Genomic DNA, 20457 nt, shown 5'->3' with positions numbered 1-20457 from the left:
CAGAAGCCCCCAGTCACTGAGTTCATCATTATCTTCTCTTGTACTGGCCAGTAGAGTGGTGTGCTGCTGGAAGATGCTGTGTCTTTGTTACAGATGTGTTTCTGGCAGTACAGATGTAGGATCTTAATTTGATCACTCTTTTGTTGCTGAGAATCTTCCCACAAAACAGGAAATTCAAACTTGTAGTGTATTCACGGTTTAAAAAGGCTTTTAAAGTTCGTAAATTATGCTTTAAAATGTCTGACTTGATTTGCCATAACCAAAAATGTCTCAACTGGTATCCTTATCAGTCAGGAGAGGCCTTGATGTTAGGGAGTCAATCCACTACATAATTGCTCTTCTCATACACAGAGAGAACACTTCTTTCTATTCTAAGAAATTATGATATCCAACATCTTAAGAAAATATAATGATATAAAACATGTTAAGAAAATATAATGACATAAAACATGTTAAGAAAATATAATGACATAAAACATGTTAAGAAAATATAATGATATAAAACATGTTAAGAAAATATAATGATATAAAACATGTTAAGATATAAGCCAGTGTTATAGGACCGTGATTTTTTTGAACATACTAAAACATGCTCGAGTCAATTAGTCAGTTTCCAACAAACCCCTACAAAAAATGTCCATTAATGATAATCCACAAAATAATTCACATTTCCTGTTGTTGCAGGATTATTTTCCTGCTCTAGCAAGCTGGTTCCAAATGAACATCCTACATCTGTAGCTGGCCGAGCAGACAGACAGAGAGACAGGTCCTCATTGTTAGGTTGATGCTGTCCAGCCATCTGTGCTGCTCCACAGTCTCTACTCTACTCCGCTATTAAAGTAATCACTGCAAGTTGACGTCATCTGTCTCTGTGTGAGTTCGTTGGTGGTCTGCGGGCAACACACACACACACACACACACACACACACACACACACACACACACACACACACACACACACACACACACACACACACACACACACACACACACACACACACACACACACACTGTACATGCCAGCCAGCCACACACACAAGTACAGTGCACGAATGCATGCATATATACAACTTACACACATACAACGTACACACACCTCAATAAAGACAGAGAGGAAATGAGAGAGTGTGTGTGTAATCATTGAGTTGTGCGTATTGCCTAAGGGTGGTTTTGCACACCTTGTATTTTAACGTTACAGCTGGTGTGCTGTCTAAATGGCCAAAGTTACAAAGCAGTGAAGTGAAGGCGTGACTGTCATCAGGAGAACTAGGTTTATTTTGCAGAGGCAACCAAGTGGTCTTGGATGTGATGATGACATTATAAAGGGACAGAGTTCTATCTCCCTCTCACAACTGGTTTGTTCCTCTGTTTGCTGCTCGGTGGAGACTGTGACTTAGTGACAGTATAGGCGGCAGGTAGACTAGCGGTTAGAGAGGTGAGCCAGCAACTGGAGTGTTGCCAGTTTGAATCCTGGGTCCGACTGGAAAAATCTGTTGGCAAAGGTTGCTGGTATCAAATCCTAGATGTCATTGCCTGCTGTTGTGTCCCTGAGCAAGGCACTTAACCCCCCACAACAACATCTCCCCGGGTGCCCAGTGTGGCAGCCCCCTGCACCTCTCCCAAACATGTATGTGTGTCTTTCGGAGGGGTTTGGTTAAAAGCGGAAATCAAATTTCGGTTGGACACTGTGTACAATTGACCAGTAATATTAAGTATATGTTTTCCTGTAGAGCAGTCCTAATATAAAGCACACATCCTGAGGTAGGAGCAAAGAGTGATATAGCCTCAGTCCCACTTTCTCTCTCTCTCTCTCTCGCTGAGGCAGCTGGATAGCTCTGATACGAAAACGGAAACTGCAGCAGCACCACAAACCCAAAGGTTTTTCCTTTTCCTCTGATTGTCTCTTTGAAGAGCTCCTGGAAAGGCTTTGAAAGTCTCTGGTGTCCTCTGGTCTTCATGTTGATCTCCAAACAAAATGTGTGTTAAATGTAAAAAAGCTGGCCTGCAGAGTGGAAACAAAACATAACAGAACTAACCAGGGATAGCTTGGTTATTATTCTGCAGAAATATAATTGGTTGTGTTTGTCATCTCTGCATTTCTCTTATATACAGTGTATACCTGTCTGTGCTTGTGTGTGGAAGTGTGGCTTAACATGCTAACTTACTGTGACTGTCCCATCGATGTCTGTAGGTGTCAGAATAATGAAATGAAATCAAACTTTATTTAAAGAGCATTTCACAAATATCGCAAATAGCAACATATTTTTCACAACCCCTAAATGTTCCATGTGTTAAAGGGATACTTCGGGATTTTGGCAATGAGGCCATTTATCTACTTCCCCAGATGTAGATGAACTCGTGGATACCATTTGTGACTCGTTTCAGGAAACTAGGCGTATGTCGCGCGTGCGTCACTACTTCACAGGAGAGGCATTTGAACGTAAACATCATTTTTGGACAGAAATGCCTTCTGGAACATGTGAACTTTCATGTGCCTAAATAACAAACTTGTATGCCATCTGTAAATACGAATAAAATGACAAGCCTTTTTGGTTTAGCCACGGGAAAAGACAAGAACCTTCCCACTAGCCATGATAATGGATGCGCTGAGATAATGGATGGGTTGGATATGCCGAGAGATGAGTTCGGATTGGGCTGCCAAGTAGCACACTTCTGTCTGTAACATGAGCTGGTCAGTATATGTAGATAATCCTTTCTAATCTTTTGTTTTAATATATCACATAGTAGAACTGCAAAAGTGTTGCTCTCCACTTTCTGGAGAACCGAAGGCAACCATGGCATCCGTGACAGAGAGGGAGAATCGTTCATCCATGTATACAGGTAAGAGAGTCTAGCTAGCTACATTTTCAGATATTATACGTTTCACATTTTGTCAGAAAGTCATTTTCATTGCAAGTTAAAGCATACTGTTAACTAGCTAGCTAATGTTAGCTGGCTGGCTCACTAGATAACATTACGTGTATGATCTGTGTTGTAATATTATTCATATCTCAGAGCCGTTTGCATTTTTAGTTATAGCTTAATGTTAGCTAGCTAGCTAACATTGAACCTGGCTTGTTTGCTACCTGCAGATTTATGCAGGGTAGTAATGTTATGATTATGGTTCATTGTTTAGCTAGCTAGCTACATGTCTAAACAAAAGACTCCACTATGCAAGTAACCATTTCACTGTACCGTTTACACGTTCTGTATCCTGTGCATGTGACAAATACACTTTGATTTTATTTGATAGAGTATGTGTTTACCAGAGATGGTAATGTGAAGAACAACATGGCCTGCACCAAAGTCAAATCAGGATATAACATTAGGCCAATGAGACAGTGTCCAAGTTCTAAAATTCTCCGATAGAATGCCCTGCTTTTATTTCATCACACTCATAACCGTAAGCTATTTTCTGTAAGTGGCTCGCCATTAACTTGTAAATAAGGATCTTGTTGTGAGTTTATTTTCCTGTAATAATGAATAAAAATGTGTTACAGTTTAGACGTCAGCTGTATGATATGGTCAGATAACTTAACATTAGCTAGCTAGCTAACAAGCTACAAATGAACCAAAACATTGTTTAGAAAGTTGCTTTTAGTTACCTGGTTTGCTAGATTGACATACACTACATTCATTTTTAAACGGGTGGATTTATTGGTGCTAAAATACACCAGTTACGCTATTTTGGACCACCAGGCTCCTGATGTCATGCAGCCTGTAGTTTTTGTGTTTATTCAGGGTCACCAAAACCATAAAACCAGCTAAAATGATACACTAACCTTTTACAATCTCCATCAGATGACACTCCTAGGACATTATGTTAGACAATGCATGCATTTTTAGTTCTATCAAGTTCATATTTATATCCAAAAACAGCGTTTTACTATGGCATTGATGTTGAGGAAATCGTTTCCCTCCAATAACCGGCAGTCAAGTCAGCGTCACAAATTAAATAATTAAAATTAGAAAACATTGGTAAAATATTATATTGTCATTTAAAGAATTATAGATTTACATCTCTTGAACGCAATCAACTTGCCAGATTTAAAAATAACCTTACTGGGAAATCACACTTTGCAATAATCTGAGCACTGCGCCCAGAAAAATACGCGTTGCGATACAGACTAGACGTCATGTTGGGGAGATCTAAAATCGAAAATACTATGTAAATAATCCATTACCTTTGATTCTCTTCATCAGATGTCACTTCCAGGTATCACAGGTCCATAACGAATGTAGTTTTGTTCAAAAAAGCTCATCATTTATGTCCAAAAATCTCCGTCTTGTTAGCACATGATCTAAGCCAGCCGGACTTCTCGTCATGAACGAGGGGAAAAAATATATTTCCGTTCGTTCAAACATGTCAAACGTTGTATAGCATAAATCATTAGGGCCTTTTTTAACCAGAACATGAATAATATTCAAGGTGGACGAATGCATACTCTTTTATAACGTATTGGAACGAGGGTACCCAACATGAACTCGCGCGCCAGGTGTCTAATGGGACATCATCGTTCCATGGCTCTTGTTCGGTCAGATCTCCCTCCAGAAGACTCAAAACACTTTGTAAAGGCTGGTGACATCTAGTGGAAGCAATAGGAAGTGCCAAAATATTCCTCAGCCCCTGTGTTTTTCAATGGGATAGGTTTAAAGGTAATACAACACATCAGGTATCCACTTCCTGTCAGAAAATGTCTCAGGGTTTTGCCTGCCAAATGAGTTCTGTTATACTCACAGACACCATTCAAACAGTTTTAGAAACTTTAGAGTGTTTTCTATCCATATATAATAAGTATATGCATATTCTAGTTACTGGGTAGGATTAGTAACCAGATTAAATCGGGTACATTTTTTTTATCCAGACGTGCAAATGCTGCCCCCTAGCCCTAACAGGTTAATCTAACCACACTGTCCGATTTCAAAAAGGCTTTACAACGAAAGCAAAACATTAGATTATGTCAGCAGAGTACCCAGCCAGAAATAATCAAACACCCATTTTTCAAGCTAGCATATAATGTCACAAAAACCAAAACCACAGCTAAATGCAGCACTAACCTTTGATGATCTTCATCAGATGACACTCCTAGGACATTATGTTATACAATACATGCATGTTTTGTTCAATCAAGTTCATATTTATATCAAAAAACAGCTTTTTACATTAGCATGTGATGTTAAGAACTAGCATACCCACCGCAAACTTCCGGTGAATTTACTAAATTACTCACGATAAACATTCACAAAAAACATAACAATTATTTTAAGAATTATAGATACAGAACTCCTTTATGCAATCGCGGTGTCCGATTTTAAAATAGCTTTTCGGCAAAAGCACATTTTGCTAGCTATTTTGACACCCACCAAGTTTGGCACTCACCAAACTCAGATTTACTGTAAGAAAAATTGGATTACCTTTGCTGTTCTTCGTCAGAATGCACTCCCAGGACTTCTACTTCATCCACAAATGTTGTTTTGGTTCAAAATAATCCATAGTTATGTTCAAATATCCTCTGTTTTGTTCTTGCATTCAAGACACTATCCGAACGGTGACGCACGGATGCGTATCGTGCCAAAAAAATTCTAAATATTCCATTACCGTACTTCGAAGCATGTCAAACGCTGTTTAAAATAAATTTTTATGCGATTTTTCTCGTAAAAAAGCGATAATATTCCGACCGGGAAACCCTGTTTTCGTTCAAAGACTCAAAATCTAAAATGGACTCTTCACGTGCAAGCGTGCGCCCGTCTCATTGTTCTCAGATCGACCACTTACCAAATGCGCTACTGTTTTTCAGCCATGGGCTGCAAAGTCATCATTCAACGTTCTGGCGCCTTCTGAGAGCCTATGGGAGCCTTGTCACGTTACAGCAGAGATCCTTTGTTTTCAATAAAGAGAGTGTAGAAGGCCAAGAAATGGTCAGAGAGGGCACTTCCTGTACAGAATCTTCTCAGGTTTTTGCCTGCCATATGAGTTCTGTTATACTCACAGACACCATTCAAACAGTTTTAGAAACTTTAGGGTGTTTTCTATCCAAATCAAACAATTATATGCATATTCTAGTTTCTGGGCAGTAGTAATAACCAGATTAAATCGGGTACGTTTTTTATCCGGATGTGAAAATACTGCCCCCTACCCTAGAGAGGTTAAGAGGATGTGAACGATACTGAATGGGTGTAGACAAAGAAGAGCTCTCCAGTAGGTGTACCAAAACATTCAAGGTCCATTTTCTCAAAAGTTGGGTTACAAAGTAGAATTACTTTCCCATTGTTCCTCAACTGTAGTGTATGATATACCATTTTCTAGCTCTGAGTCTCTACTTTATCCAATGTAAAACATTTATCCAATTTTGATAAATCGAGCCGGTCCGTCACATTTTTATGTCTCTGTGTCCAATATGAAAGAAGTTAGAGGTAATTTCGCGAGCCAATGCTAACTAGCGTTAGCGCAATGACTGCTAGCAGATACCCATAGACTTCCAGTCATTGCGATAAGTAGATAAACATTCTTTACAGTTTATGTAAAGTACCAGTCAACAGTTTGGACACACCTACTCATTAATGGGTTTTTCTTTATTTTTACTATTTTTACATTGTAGAATAATAGTAAAGACATCAAAACTATGAAATAAGACACATGAAATCATGTAGTAACCAAAAAAGTGCTAAACAAATCAAAACATATTTTATATTTGAGATTCTTCAAAGTAGCCACCCTTTGCCTTGATGACAGCTTTGCACGCTCTTGAAATTCTCTCATCCAGCTTCATGAGGTACTCACCTGGAATGCATTTCAATTAACAGTTGTGCCTTTTAAAAAGTTAATTAGGGGAATATCTTTCCTTCTTAATGCGTTTGAGCCAATCAGTTGTGTTGTGACATGGTAGGGGTGCTATACAGAAGATAGCCCAATTGGTAAAAGACCAAGTCCATATTATGGATAGAACAGCTCAAATAAGCAAAGCGAAATGACAGTCCATCATTACTTTAAGACTTGAAGTTCAGTCAATCTGGAACATTTCAAGAACTTCAAGTGCAGTCTGAAAAATCATCAAGCGCTATAATGAAACTGGCTCTCATGAGGACAGCCAAATGAAAGGAAGACCTAGAGTTACCTCTGCTGCAGAGGACATGTTCATTAGAGTTATCAGCCTCAGAAATTGCAGCCCAAATAAATGCTTCACAGAGTTCAAGTAACAGACACATCTCAACAACAACTGTTCAGAGGACACTGTGTGAATTAGGCCTCCATGGTCAAATTGCTGCAAAGAAACCACTAATAAAGGACACCTATAAGAAGAAGAGACTTGCTTCGACCAAGAAACAGCAGCAATGGACATTAGATGAGTCCAATTTGAGATTTTTGGTTCCAACCTCCGTGTCTTTGTGAGAAGCAGAGTAGGTGAATGGATGATCTCCGCATGTGTGGTTCCCACCGTGAAGAATGGAGGAGGAAGTGTGATGGTGTGGGGGTGCTTTGCTGGTGACACTGTCTGTGATTTATTTAGAATTCAAGGCACACAGCATTCTGCAGCGATACACCATCCCATCTGGTTTGCGCTTAGTGGGACTATTGTTTGTTTTTCAACAGGACAATGACCCAACACACCTCCAGGCTGTGTAAGGGCAATTTGACCAAGAAAGAGAGTAATGGAGTGCTGCATCAGATGACCTGGCCTCCACAATCACCCGACCTCAACCCAATTGAGATGTTTTGGGATGAGTTTGACTGAAGAGTGAAGGAAAAGCAGCCAACAAGTGCACAGTATATGTGGGAACTCCTTCAAGACTGTTGAGAAATCATTCCAGGTGAAGCTGGTTGAGAGAATGCCAAGAGTGTGCAAAGCTGTCATCAATGAAAAGGGTGGCTACTTTGAAGAATTTCAAATACAGAATATACTTACTACTTAGTTCCATATGTGTTATTTCATAGTTTTGATGTCTTCACTATTATTCTACAATGTAGAAAAAAGTTAAAATAAGAACAACCCTTGAACTTTCGACTGGTACTGTATATCTTCAGTGATATGAATGTAAGCATTCATCTGTAAATATTCATCTGTAAGCATTCATCTGTAAGCATTCATCTGATACACAAAGAAGAGAGTGAGCAGGGGAGAGAGAGAGAGAGAGAGAGAGAGAGAGAGAGAGACCAAGACCAGTGTGCAACAGATGGAGAGATATGATACAGGAAGCATCTTCTGAGGAATCTTTGTCGTTCTGGTATTTGGCTCTCTATCTTTCCCCTTCTCCAATCTACATCTTGATCCCTTACTTTGTCTCCCTACCTCCTCCTTTCGGGCCCTTCTCATTCTCTTGCTCTCTCACCCCTTGGTCTATGAAACACACACACACACACACACACACACACACACACACACACACACACACACACACACACACACACACACACACACACACACACACACACACACACACACACACACACACACACACACACACACACACACACAGCCCAGTGAGGCTAGTCTGTGGTGTGGTGTGGTGTGTGTGCGTGTGTGTGAATTAGTGCTGACCTTGGCTTCTATCATCCAGCCATTCAGTCACAGCTTGAGAAACGTTTAGGGCCAGAGAGTTCCCCAGTCGCCCCCCACAACCCCCCTCCCTTGACTTCACTTCCCCAAACCCCCCACCCCTTCCCCCGAACCCCCTAACTGCTGTAAAAAAAAAGACCCCACAGTGGACATAAATAGGAAATCTCAAATGACACCTTATTTCCAGTTCTATATTATAGTGTACTACATTTGAACAGTTCACTACAGGGAATAGGGTGTCATTTGAGAAACAGTCACACACTTCTATGGACAACTATCAGCTTGTAGTGACTGTGTGACTGTGTAACTGGGGTTGTAATAGTGGAGAAAACCCTCTAGACCAGGGTTATTTAATGTAACTTGTGTGTTCAGCTCTGTCGTTGGAAAATATTCATAATGAATTTAGAATCTACACTGTTAGGAATCAACTGAGGTCTGTCTGAAATGACACAGGCACACTAGAGCTGACCTAATTTAGTCCACTGGTAGATTGTTTGGTTGATAGGCTGTTGGTCGACCAAGATTTCTTTAGTCGAGCAGTCGCAAAATATTTGATTTTTTTAAATAGAAATCATGGTGTACAAGACAACTGTCTGATTCGCACCTGTCTGAGTGGATGGAACCATTGTTGAGGACGTGGGGATGGCACAGTCCATCAGTCGAAGACAGTTGTCTTGTACACCATGATTTTTATAGAAAATAAAAATGTTTTGCTACTGCTCGACTAAAGAAATCTTGGTCGACCAACAGCCTATCGACCAAACAATCAATGCTACTGAAATAGATATTCCATTAAAAATCAGCCGTTTCCAGCTACAATAGTCATTTACAAAATTAACAATGTCTACACTGTATTTCTGATCAATTTGATGTAATTTTAATGGACAGATTTCAATTTTAATGCTTTTCTTTCAAAAACAAGGACATTTCTAAGTGACACCAAGCTTTTCAATGGTTGTGTATATCTACAGAAATAAGACAGATCCTGCTTCTGTTGCCTGTTTTAGTGTTTGTTTAATAGCCTACTGATTCCGGGAGCACCAAGCCTCATGCAACAATTTCACAAATTCGTCTGTTTTTAATCTTTTCTATGTTGTAATAAAGGCATTACACTTTTTTTTGTTTGACCAGCCGCTCTGGTATTATTGATCATTTATTTAGTGTCGTTTACACTGTTCCAAATGTTCAGAAAAATTCTAATAATAATAATAACCCTTTTTCCTTGATCTCCTTCTTATTGTTATTATTATTATTATTATGATCATGAATATAATAATAGGTAATGTCATTATCATTAGTAGGCTTAGTATAGCAGCCTTGTATAACCACCATGGAGCTGTAGGCCTAAGAGCCCATCCTGTTTAGTCTTAATACCGTACAGTAGCGGTGCGTGGGTAAAATCATTGGGGAAGCGAAGCCCCCCCACCCAAAAAAGCCATACAACAACCTATGTGTTGTGATAATTGCGTTGTTTGCTCTATAATTTGTTAATTCATATGCCTTGCGACCATGATATATAGGCCAAAGGGCCAAGACAATAAGAATAAGAAATACCAATTCACCCACACTTTTGTTTTTGTCACGCCTGCTCCCGCTCTCCCTCCCTCGCGCTCCAGGGCGCCAGGCAGCCCTTCATTACACACACCTGCTTCCCTTGTCACACGCATCAGCGAATCATTGCACTCACCTGGACTCAATCACCTGTATTATTTCCTTCCATATATCTGTCTGTTCCACAGCTCTGTTCCCCGCTTCTGCATTAATTGCATATGTCGTTGTGTTACCCGTGTGCTGACGCTGTTCCTGTCTTGTTCCATGTCTGTTCCTTATTAAATGTTGACTCCCCGTACCTGCTTCTCTACCCCAGCGTCGGTTCTCACAGAATGCTGACTTTTTGGTTGGTGGTGACGTCGAGTCCGGGGGCCGCCGCTGATGGAACCGGGGGTGCCTTAGTTGGCTTCCACACCCTAGCTGGCTCAAGAAATTCCTTGCCCCGGTTGGCTCGGCAGATGCCCATCCCACATCAGGCCTCTGCTGGATCGTCAGGGTTTTACCGCTCAGCCAGCTCGCCAGGCGTCTCCGCCTCAGCCGGCTCATCAGGCTCCCACGTCCCAGCGGGATCATCAGGCTGCCACGCCTCAACCAGATCGTCAGGCTCCCATGCCTCAGCCGGTTCGCCAGGTTCCTATGCCTCTGCAGTTTTGTCGGGCTTCTAAACCCCAGCCAGCTAGTCCAGTGCACATGCCTCGGCCGGCCCGTCAGGCTAGTCCAGGTGAGACGCCGGGTGGCGCCCCTAGAAGGTGGGGGTACTGTCACGCCTGCTCCCGCTCTCCCTCGGCTGCCCTGCATTACGCACTCCTGCCACCATCATTACGCACACCTGCTTCCCTCGTCATGCGCATCAGCGATTCATTGTACTCACCTGGACTCAATCACCTGTGTTATTTCCTTCCATATATCTGTCTGTTCCACAGCTCTGTTCCCCGCTTCTGCATTAATTGCGTATGTCGTTGTGTTACCCGTGTGCTGACGCTGTTCCTGTCTTGTTCCATGTCTGTTCCTTATTAAATGTTGAGTCCCCGTACCTGCTTCTCTACTCCAGCATCGGTCCTTACAGTTTTATCACAAAAACGGATACCAACCTCCGACCGGTGAAGTCCACAAAGCATATTGCATGTAACAGAGAGTTACATGACCTACAGCATGGTCAAGCAAGTTAATGTTTACGACATTTTTGGACCACTAAACAACTATTGATTTAGAACAACAGTGAGTTAACCTCAAGTCACAAAGAAAGCAGGAGCTGCCTCCACTATTTCAGCACCATGTCAACTTCAACATTTCAACATCATCAAATCATCTCTGCTTTAGTCTAATACAGCGACAACTAAAAGATACCACAAACAATTTAGTCCAATCAACATAATGTAAATATGATGTGGCTGTCCATGATTCTGATTTCTGTGTGTGTGTGTGTGTTCGTGCGTGCGCATGTTCGTGCAAGTAGAAAAGCATGTTGACTCACCCTACTTGTAGAGAAACACCAATGCCATCCTCCTCTCTTCCATGTTGACGAAACGGTCTATCCCTCTGTCATACAGTACACGCTTTTATTTTTTGTTGTCCTAGGCTACCTGGCTAAAATGCTTGCTCGCTAGCCTAACTTCATGGGCAGTGATAGCAAGTTAACATTAGCCTTCTACATCTAGCTACATACTGAACTTCCATCCTCTCAGGCCAGGGGCACAACATATTCATTAGTGGTTCGATCAGCATCGATGTTGTAATCATTGGCCAGCACAGAGAATTAAGTTAAACTACAAGTCCAAATCCCTATCTCCATCGATAGCTAATTTAGGAAAGGGCCAATTTTAGCTAGCTAGCTAGCCACTGGAGGACAACAACACAACGAGATGCAACAATTCAAGTCATTTCTGTCAATGACGTATGCTCTCAATGCAATTTGTCAAGGGAAGCCAAATCCAATCTGGCTTCCCTTGACACTTTATTTTCGTGCGCCAGGACCATTCACAGTTGAGCTCGCTGAGCTCGCTGGCTTCCCTTGCGTTCAATGCTACGGGCGGCAACAATGTCATTCTTCTTTGTACCAGACAGCATCAGATAGATGCTGGTCTACACGTAGAGAGACAGAGGGGCGCTGTTTCGCTTGCTCGGATGCTTTCTCCGGTGAGATACATTCAGCCTCTTGCGAATTGAAGGAAAATTATGAAACACAGAGAGACAAAAACATTTTTATTATTATTATTATTATTATTTTAAATCTTGTATAAAAAAAAATTGGGAAGCCTGGCTTCCCTTGGTATCCATGAATACATGCCACTGATGCTGTAAACTTACTTAGGCCTATATTTCAATACTTATATAGGCTAATGTATCAATCAATAATTTATTTGTTCATGTCATCACACAGCATACGAGTCATTCACGATGTGATGTGAAATGCAATCAAGCATTTTAGTTTTAAAATAAAATAACAAAGTGAACATTGAATAATTAGCGTAAACAATAAATAAGCCTAAATCGTTCCATTTTGGAAATTGCATTCACTTATGAATGTGACTGTTAATCTTTGCTGTAATAAAGGCTTTACCAAAAAAAAGTACGCTCATCATTTATTTAGTGTTGTTTACATTGTTCCAAATGGTCAGAACAATTATATTGTAATCTAACAGCACCTGTTTGGCACACATACAGTGCATTCGGGAAAATATTCAGACCCCTTGACTTTTTGTTACGTTACAGCATTATTCTAAAATTGATTAAATACAAAAAAATCCTCATCTATCTACACACAATATCCTATAATGACAAAGCAATACAGGTTTTGTAATTTTTTTTTGCAAATGTATTAAACATAAAAAACGGATACGTTATTTATATAAGTATTCAGACCCTTTGCTATAAGACTCGAAATTGAGTTCAGGTGCATCCTGTTTCCATTGATCATCCTTAAGATGTTTCTACAACTTGAACGGTGTCCACCTGTGGTAAATTCAATTGATTAGACATGATTTGGAAAGGGACACACCTGTCTATATAAGGTTCCACAGTTGACAGTCCATGTCAGAGCAAAAACCAAGCCATGAGATCGAAGGAATTGTCCGTAGAGCTCCGAGACAGAATTGTGTTGAGGCACAGATCTGGCGAAGGGTACCAAAAAATGTCTGACGCATTGAACGTCCCCAAGAACACAGTGGCCTCCATTATTCTTAAATGAAGAAGTTTGGAACCACCAAGACTTCCTAGAGCTGCCAGTCTGGCCAAACTGAGCAATCGGGGGAGAAGGGCCTTGGTCAGGGAGGTGACCAATAACCCTATAGTCACTCTGACAGAGCTCCAGAGTTCCTCTGTGGAGATGGGAGAACCTTCCAAAAGGACAACCATCTCTGCAGCACTCCACCAATCAGGCCTTTATGGTAGAGTGGCCAGACGGAAGCCACTCCTCAGTAAAAGGCACATGACAGCCCACTTGGAGGACGCAGACCGTGAGAAACAAGATTCTCTGGTTTGATGAAACCAAGATTGAATTCTTTTGCCTGAATGCCAAGCGTCACGTCTGGAGGAAACCTGGCACTATTTCTACGGTGAAGCATGGTGGTGGCAGCATCATGCTGTGGAAATGTTTTTCAGCGGCAGGAACTGGGAGACTAGTCAGAATCGAGGGAAAGATGAACAGAGCAAAGTACAGAGATCCTTGATGAAAACCTGCTCCAGAGCACTTAGGACCTCAGACTGGAGCGAAGGTTCACCTTCCAACGACCCTAATCACACAGCCAAGATAACTCAGGAGTGGCTTAGGGACAAGTCACTGAATGTCCTTGAGTGGCCCAGCCAGAGCCCGGACTTGAACCCAATTGAACATCTCTGGAGAGACCTGAATATAGCTGTGCGGCAACGCTCCCCATCCAACCTGACAGAGCTTGAGAGGATCTGCAGAGGACAATGGGAGAAACTCCCCACATTGCCAAGCTTGTAGCGTCATAGTACTGAGTAAAGGGTCTGAATACTTATGTAATTGTGATATTTTAGTTTTACATTTTTTACAAATTTGCAAAAATCTATTAAAACGTGTTTTTGCTTTGTAATTATGCTGTATTGTGTGTAGATTGATGAGGGGAAAAAACGATTTAATCCATTTTAGAATAAGGCTGTAACGTAACACAATGTGGAAAAAGTAAAGGGGTCTGAATACTTTCCGAATGCACTGTAATATGCACGTAGCGCTTGCTCCATACCTTCTTTGTCTTGATCTCCAGTAATTTATTCCACACATCTGACTTCCCCTTTACCTCCTGTGCAAACAGTAAATATTACCCAGTTTCGAGTTTATTTGTCACGTCCTCTGTATCCATTTTGCTGTCACGTGTTACCGTGTTCAGAGTTTGTTATAACAAATGTATTGATGTGATTATGATATGCTATAGTTCAGGCCCTGTTGGTCAGGTGCATGTGATGCATACATGTGTCACGTAAAGAGAGTAAGAGTTGAGGGAACAGGGGATTTTTTTCCTAAACAAATTAGAGATTTCAGTAACATAACTTTTCCGTCTGAAATGGCTGAAGTTATGTTGCAGCTTCAGCAAAGCAGACAGCACGAAACACACTGTTAATGTTCTGTGGTGGTCGCTGCATTAGGGAGGAGAGCGAGACAACGGATGCTAGTCACACAGTCACTCACTGCCTTTTTTTAACACAGCGCAGCAAGTCTGAGCCAGGCCCGGCACAATCAAATCAATTGCGGTCGGACTCCCTCTACTCATTTGTGTGTCTTAATTATTTCATCAAACTGTTTGCTTAAAAGCATCAGACAGGCTCAGTGGATATATTTGATTTGATTAAAACACATAGGATGTGTCTATATATGGAAAAATACACATTACTCTTTTTGTTAGATATTCATTAGTCAGGGACAGCCCTAATGCACACACACACTTACACACACACACACACACACAAAGGAAACCTAGAATGCCTTTAGAGCAGACGTGTGAAGCTTGTGTGTATACACCCTGCCAAACCCACCCTGAGTTGCTGAACGTCATAACTGTATCAGCCCAGCTGACTGGATATTACAATATGATGGTAAGAACATGACATCTCCCACTCTTCTTGGCATACATGACTATGGGTGGAGGTGGTGCCAGTAGGGTTGTTGAAGGACTGATGAGGATTGGCTAGGAAACTGACTGACCTTACTTTGCTTCAGGAAATCTGAGTTTAAGGGGTGCATTGCACTTTATTTTCAAACTGAAAATGGTGAGAGGGTGTTCTAGAAGGCCAGGGCCCAGCAGGTGTCATGTGATCCACCTGAAAGCTGGTGAGAACCTCTGGTAACTTTGATAACCCAGAGGGAAAGGAGATCTGATTGGCTGAAAGCTGTTGTTGGTCAGATGTTATCACCAGAGCAGCTGGATCCCCAAAAATAACTATAGAAAAACATTTCTTTGTGAGTTGTTATTTTCCTCAGGAAGCTGAGATCATGATATACTGTAGCCAGTGAGACATTTATTGCAGGGTATTGATTATTGAACTGCCTATTAAGTAGTGATCTTCCATTCTATAGCTGATGAACGAATACAGAAGTGTTCTCTTAAGTCAGACTTTAGGCGGACGTTAAGGGGAGGAACCAGCCCTTAACAGAGTTTATTGGTAATGTCTTCACATTCAGAGATTGGAGGAAGCTATTAATGCAGCTAGCTATTCATCCCCCTGTTTCAGCACCAACCTGAAAAAGCAAACAGAAACACTGTGTTAGTGAAGATATACATCTTCCTGGATTTTGTTATGATTTTTTACTCTGTGCATCTGGAACTAAGGTGTGTGAACAACCTAAAAGTGCAGAGCAACCCTTGAAACAACCCCAAGGATTCCTCCTTCTAATTTAGTCCTTCTCCCCTGAACAGTAGAGCTAATGCTGAGAACACACACAGTCCACAAACTTCCCGTGCATAACCTTACGCTAATATTTCTAGCATAACCTATATTACACAATCTTGCTGCTGATTAGGGTAAATAAGGGAGTTTTTATTTTTAATTCACCTTTATTTAACCAGGTAGGCCAGTTGAGAACAAGTTCTCATTTACAACTGCGACATGGCTAAGATAAAGCAAAGCAGTGCGACAAAAACAACAACACCGAGTTACACATAAACAGACGTACAGTCAATAACACAATAGAAAAATCTATGTGCAGTGTGTGCAAATGTAGAAGAGTAGGGAGGTAAGGCAATAAATAGGCAATAGAGGCAAAATAATTACAATTTAGCATTAACACTGGAGTGATAGATGTGCAGATGATGATGTGCAAGTAGAGATACTGGGGTGCAAAAGAGCAAGAGAATAAATAACAATATGGGGATGAGGTAGTTGGGTGTGCTATTTACAGATTGGCAGTGTACAGGTACAGTGATCGGTAAGCTGCTCTGACAGCTGATGCTTAAAGTTATAGAAGGAGATATAAGACCCCAGCTTCAGTGATTTTTGTAGTTCGTTCCAGTCATTGGCAGCAGAAAACTAGAAGGAAAGGCGGCCAAAGGAAGTATTGGCTTTGGGGGTGACCAGTGAAATATACCTGTTGGAGCGCGTGCTACGGGTGGGTGTTGCTATGGTGACCAGTGAGCTGCGATAAGGTGGGGCTTTACCTAGCAAAGACTTCTAGATGACCTGGAGCCAGTGGGTTTGGCGATGAGTATGAAGCGAGGGCCAGCCAACGAGAGAATACAAACGCAATGGTGGATAGTATATGGGGCTTTGGTGACAAAACGGATGGCACTGTGATAGACTACATCCAGTTTGCTGAATAGAGTATTGGAGGCCATTTTGTAAATGACATCACCGAAGTCGAGGATCGGTAGGATAGTCGGTTTTATGAGGGTATGAGTGAAGGATGCTTTGTTTGCGAAATAGGAACCCGATTCTAGATTTAATTTTGGATTGGAGATGCTTAATGTGAGTCTGGAAGGAGAGTTTACAGTCTAACCAGACACCTAGGTATTTGTAGTTGTCCACATATTCTAAGTTAGAACCCTCCAGAGTAGTGATGCTAGTCAGGCGGGCAGGTGCGGGCAGTAATCGGTTGAAGAGCATGCACTTAGTTTTACTTGCATTTAAAAGCAGTTGGAGGCCATAGAAGTAGTGTTGTATGGCATTGAAGCTCATTTGGAGGTTTGTTAACACAGAGTCCAAAGAAGGGCCAGAAGTATACAGAATGGTGTGGTCTGCGTAGAAGTGGATCAGAGAATCACCAGCAGCAAGAGCGACATCATTGATTTATACAGAGAAAAGAGTCATCCCGAGATTTGAACCCTGTGGCACCCCTATAGAGACTGCCAGAGATCCGGACAACAGGCCCTCCGATTTGACACACTGAACTCTATCTGAGAAGTAGTTGGTGAACCAGGCGAGGAAGTCATTTGAGAAGCCAAGGCTATTGAGTCTGCCGATAAGAATGCGGCGATTGACAGAGTTGAATGACCTTGGCCAGGTCGATGAAGACATCTGTACAGTACTGTCTTTTATTGATGCCGTTTAAGATATAGTTTCAGACCTTGAGTGTGGCTGAGGTGCACCCATGACCAGCTCGGAAACCAGATTGCATAGCGGAGAAAGTACAGTGGGATTCGAAATGGTCAGTGATCTGTTTGTTAACTTGGCTATCGAAGATTTTTGAAAGGCAGGGCAGGATGGATATAGGTCTATAACAGTTTGGGTCTAGAGTGTCTCCCCCTTTGAAGAGGGGGATGACCGTGGCAGCTTTCCAATCTTTGGGGACCTCAGATGATACGAAGGAGAGGTTGAATAGGCTAGTAATGGGGTTGCAACAATTTTGGCGTATCATTTTAGAAAGAGAGGGTCCAGATTGTCTAGCCCAGCTAGAGGGTCCAGATGTTGCTGCTCTTTCAGAACATCAGCTGTCTGGATTTGGGTGAAGGAGAAGGGGGGGGGGGGGGGTCTTGGGCAAATTGCTGCAGGGGGTGCTGAGCTGTTGGCTGGGGTAGGGGTAGCCAGTTGGAAAGCATGGCCAGCCGTAGAAAAATGCTTATTGAAATTAGCGATTATCGTAGATTTATCGGTGGTGACAGTGTTTCCTAGCCTCAGTGCAGTGGGCAGCTGGGAGGAGGTGCTCTTATTCTCCATGGACCTTTTGGAATTAGTGCTACAGGATGCAAATTTCTGTTTGAAAAAGCTAGCCTTAGCTTTCCTAACTGACTGAGTATATTGGTTCCTGACTTCCCTGAAAAGTTGCATATCGCGGGGGCTATTCGTTCGATGCTAATGCAGAACGCCACAGGATGTTTTTGTGCTGGTCAAGGGCAGTCAAGTCTGGGGTGAACCAAGGGCTATATCTGTTCTTAGATCTACATTTTTTGAATGGGGCATGCTTATTTAAGATGGTGAGGAAAGCACTTTTAAAGAGCAACCAGGCATCCTCTACTGACGTGATGAGGTCAATATCCTTCCAGGATACCCGTCCAGGTCGATTAGAAAGGTCTGCTCACTGAAGTGTTTTAGGGAGCGTTTGACAGTGACCTTAGACTGCGGACACATTACGCACGCAGGCAATGAGGCAGTGATCGCTGAGATCCTGGTTGAAGACAGCAGAGGTGTATTTAGAGGGCTGGTTGGTCAGGATGATATCTAAGAGGGTGCCCATGCTTACGGATTTGGGGTTGTACCTGGTAAATAATTTGTGTGAGATTGAGGGCATCAAGCTTAGATTGTAGGATGGCCGAGGTGTTAAGCATGTCCCATTTTAGGTCAACTAACAGCACAAACTCTGGAGATAGATGGGGGGCAATCAATTCACATATGGTGTCCAAGGCACAGCCGGGGTCTGAATGGGGTCTATATCAAGCGGCAACGGTGAGAGACTTGTTTCTGGAAAGGTGGATTTTTAAAAGTAGCTTGAATTGTTTGGGCACAGACCTAGATAGTATGACAGAACTCTGCAGGCTATCTCTGCAGTAGATTGCAACTCCACCTCCTTTGGCAGTTCTATCTTGTCGGAAAATGTTATAGTTAGGGATGGGAATTTCAGGATTTTTGGTGGCCTTCCTAAGCCAGGATTCAGACACGGCTAGGACATCCGGGTTGGCGGAGTGTGCTAAAGCAGTGAATAAAACAAACTTAGGGAGGAGACTTCTAATGTTAACATGCATGAAACCAAGGCCTTTACAGTTACAGAAGTCAACAAATGAGAGTGCCTGGGGAATGGGAGTGGTGCAGGGGGCTGCAGGGCCTGAGTTAACCTCTACATCACCAGAGGAACAGAGGAGGAGTAGGATAAGGGTACGGCTAAAGGCTATAAGAACTGGTCGTCTAGTGCGTTCGGAACAGAGGAGCAGATTTCTGGGTGCGGAAGAATAGATTCAAGGCATAATATACAGACAAGGGTATGGTAGGATGTGAGTACAGTGGAGGTAAACCTAGGCATTGAGTGACGATGAGAGAGGTTTTGTCTCTAGAGGCACCAGTTTAGCCAGGTGAGGTCTCTGCATGTGTGGGGGGTGGAACAAAAGGGCTATTTAAGGCATATTGGGCAGGGCTGGAGGCTCTACAGTTACTAACCAAAACAGCAATAAACAAGGCATATTGACTTTAGGGAGAAGCATCTGTAGCCGAGTGATCATAGGGTCCAGTGAGTAGCAGTAGATGAGTCAGGGAGCCAATTCAGTAGTGCTACTGCGCTAGGCGAGCTGGAGACATGGCGATTCAGACAGCTAGCGGGCCGGGGCTAGCAGATGGGCCTCCGGGGGAGGTCGCAACGGAAGAGCCTGTTGAAACCACCTCAGACTGTTACGTCGGCAGACCAGTCGTGATGGATCGGCGGAGCTCCGTGTCGGCTGTAAAGGGTCCAGGCCAATTGGCAAATGAGGTATTGTAGCCCAAGAATTGGCTGATGGACCTCTTCGGCTAGCCGGGAAATGGGCCTAGCTCGAGGCTAGCTCCAGGCTAACTGGTGCTTGCTTCAGGACAGAGACGTTATCCAGGAGTAGCTACTCGGATAGCATCTAACTAGCTGCGATGATCCGGTGTAAAGGTTCAGAGCTTGTGGTAGGAATCCGGGGATGTGGTAGAGAAAAAGCAGTCTGATATGCTCTGGGTTGATATCGCGCTGCTCAGACTGGCAGAAATTGACCGGGCTGAGGCTGGCTGATGTCCGAGTTAACGGTGATGACCGCTAGCAGTGGCTAGTTCGCTGGCTAGCTTCTGGTGAGGGTTCCGGTTCTAAAGTATAACAAATAGCAGATACGTACCACATTGGGTGAGGCGGGTTGCAGGAGAGTATATTCAGTCCGTAGATGGTTATTGAGATTAAAAATATATACGAAATATATACGAAGAAAACGATATATATACATGGGACTGGATGGGACAAAAC

General features: G+C 42.4%; 1 protein-coding gene across 6 annotated transcripts in view; it reads left to right on the top strand.

Annotated features, from left to right (window-relative positions):
• Window positions 1-20457, top strand: part of LOC106568131 (LHFPL tetraspan subfamily member 2) — an 82100-nt gene that overhangs the window by 12879 nt on the left and 48764 nt on the right. The window contains exon 2 of one of the 6 annotated variants that reach the window (XM_082955587.1): window positions 2749-2841. The exons of 4 other annotated variants lie outside the window; for them this stretch is intronic. The gene's annotated coding sequence lies outside the window, so the exon portion shown is untranslated. Of the gene's footprint in view, window positions 1-2745; window positions 2842-20457 lie in introns of all 6 variants that reach the window. One more of the 6 variants, XM_082955586.1, reaches the window with a different exon arrangement.

Source organism: Salmo salar, chromosome 01 (genome assembly GCF_965601325.2).
Source record: "Salmo salar chromosome 01, fSalSal1, whole genome shotgun sequence".
Classification (NCBI taxonomy): domain Eukaryota; kingdom Metazoa; phylum Chordata; class Actinopteri; order Salmoniformes; family Salmonidae; genus Salmo; species Salmo salar.
Note: the sequence above shows the minus strand (reverse complement) of the source record. Positions and strands in the feature narration are given on the sequence as shown.